Source organism: Rattus norvegicus, chromosome 1 (assembly GCF_021556685.1).
Source record: "Rattus norvegicus strain SHRSP/BbbUtx chromosome 1, alternate assembly SHRSP_T2T, whole genome shotgun sequence".
In the NCBI taxonomy this organism is placed as follows: domain Eukaryota; kingdom Metazoa; phylum Chordata; class Mammalia; order Rodentia; family Muridae; genus Rattus; species Rattus norvegicus.
Window position 1 is genome coordinate 55,449,780 of NC_141534.1, and position 2,803 is coordinate 55,452,582.

Below are 2,803 nucleotides of genomic sequence, written 5' to 3' on the forward strand. Positions count from 1 at the left end.
CAAACAAGGTAAGATAAGGTCTGACAAAAATGTCCTCTAACCTCCACACACATGGTGGGACACATCCATAACAGTGTACATACAAGATTGCTTCATTCTTTTCTCTTCTCTTCTCTTCTCTTCTCTTCTCTTCTCTTCTCTTCTCTTCTCTTCTCTTCTCTTCTCTCTCTCTCTCTCTCTCTCTCTCTCTCTCTCTCTCTCTCTCTCTCTCTCTCTCACACACACACACACACACAAGCACACACATACCACACCACACACATTCCCACCCTTTATTACAAACACACAAACTTACACTCACACGGACACACAGAATGGGTGAGTATACACAACACTATACAAAAACAGCAACACAAACACTCTTTAGGAACTATGATTTTCTAGTAAAATTTTCCTTCAAAATTGAGGAAGAAAACTAAGAAACTCCCACAGATGAAGACCGATTTAAAGGATTTCAGAATCTCAAGAAGAAATAAAGAACAGGTGATCCCCGGACAATCCCCAAAGGCAAGGTGAACTTCTGCTTCCTCCAAGATGTGAGAGTTGCCATGTTACATGACCCCAAACAGCAGTGCCACCGAGGCTCATGTACACAGACATCTCCTTCATTGACATCAGAAACTGAAGAAGTTGTTCAGGGCTGTCAAAATAGCAGTAATACAGTTCACATAGGACTGGTAGTATTTTAGCATTTTCAGTATGATCTCCATGGTAACAAAGAAAAAAAGAACCAAACCCCAGATCAACAGAAAGGAAGAGAAAGTCAAGCATTTCTTTCCAAAAAACCCAACACAGCAGAAAAGGCAATAATCAGGGAAGAGAGACAAAGCTGTAAGGCTAATGAAGAATACAGGAATGCTTCTTTGGTGGCTAGTGCATGTTCTCTCTCTCTCTCTCTCTCTCTCTCTCTCTCTCTCTCTCTCTCTCTCTCGCTTGCTCTTGCTCTCACTCTTGCTCTCTCTCTTGTTCTGTCTTTCCCTCCATCCATCCCTCTCTCTCTCTCTCTCGCCATCCTTCCATCCCTCCCCTCCCCCTCTTTACACACAGAGGTTGGCAGGATTTTATAGAAAACCAAGTCCATCCTGAGTGTAGGGCTTACTTTAAGACACTAAGGTCCAATAGTGGAACAGGTGTGTGTGAGGACAAGGAGCTCTGTGCTCCCTCAGACCAGAAGGAACAGAGTTCCTGTGCTGACACAGTTAAAATAAACTCTCAATCACAGTCTGTGACAGCCAGGTCACAGGACCCAGGCTGCTGTGTTATTTGTGAGCACCCAGTGCAGCCAGAAGTTAACTATTGAGCACTGATTGGCCCAAATCCCAAAAGGGTCTCTGTTTTTCAGAGTGCTGGGGGAAGTGCAGTGTGTAGCACTTTCCTTCTGAAGACTCTTCTGGGGTTTTCAATCCCCTGTAGAGGACCCTCATGGCTGCAGACACTAAGCCTGGGAGGAAAGATCCTCATCTGTAGTGTTTATTGAAAGGCCTGAGAGCAGAAAAGGAAAGAAACAGCAAAATGTGCCCCTTCTGCTCACTGTGGTTCAGTTTCTGCCTTTGCAGCTGAGCTCAGGTGCCCTGGAGTCCTCCCTAGCCTGAGTCAGTGATCTCAAGTTCAAGTCCCAGCCTCCCAGTTTGTAGTATCAAACCCAGCACAGTGTCAAGCCATGGGAGATGTGGACACTATCTAGGCCTTGCTGTTTGCATCTGAGTGGTGCTGTTGAGCACCAGAAGAAGCAAGGGCAACAAGGTCATGTAGAGTACTGACAGGCACTGGGCTACTAGTGACTATTAAGTCACCCTTCACCCCCACCAAGGTGTTCAGGGACATGCAGCCTTGAGCTAACCTTCCTCCCAACCTCGATTTTATGATCCCTCTAGCTCTATATTTTGGTTCTGCAACACCTCCTAGCCTCTCCTCAGACAGTTGTATCTCTGAAAGAGAAGGTAAATTGCCCTTCACCAACCCCTCCTTTGAAAGATGTCCTTTCTAATACACAGTGGCACCGCAGAGACTGGAACAGAACGAGACCGCCCTTCACGGTGGCATGGTCAGAGCAACAGGGTTTGCTGGTTCCCTGAGCAGCAGCCCTGAGTCCGTTTGAGCACTGGATCCTGGAGACCTGCATTCAGAAGGAAGATGGAACAGAACGAGTTAGACTCTTTGGCATGCTCTCCATCATGTCCTTAATTCACCCAGTGCCACAGGACAATCAGAGACACATTACTGACTTGTATTAGAACTTTATATGTTGTTTCCAGTTAGAAAGGAGACATTTGTGTTGTTTCAAGCATTCTGCAAGCACTGGTTGACTTAATGTACCATTGGTCAGGAAGGTGGTGTGGTGCACAGCCAAAAGCCTAAGTACCCAGTCCCCAAGCCTGCAGTATCCTATGGAACTGGGAATGTCCCCATTCTGCTGTGCTGGCACAGGCCACTCACAGTTCTAGAAGGGCAGAAAAACATCCACTAGGTTCACAACATAGAGGGTAGGTGCTCAAGTCTCCACTCTACCCCACACCTCCTGATTCCTTGTCCACAGCATGGACTGAAAACAAGAAACACCCTACGTTGCTAACATGGCATCCAGAGGGTTCTTCCCACGGATACGACATCTACTGGCCTCGTGCTTACTATCATGCCTATTGGAGTGGACAAGCCAGAGTGCCTTACAGCATTTACATCTGCATACCATGCTCTGCCTTTCCATACTCCAGGGCCTGTGCCTCTTCTGAGTCCTCAGTTCACTTCCCTGAGATGTGGCCTTGGTGTTCCTTCTACACAGGCACTGGCCCTGTTGTGAAAGTAG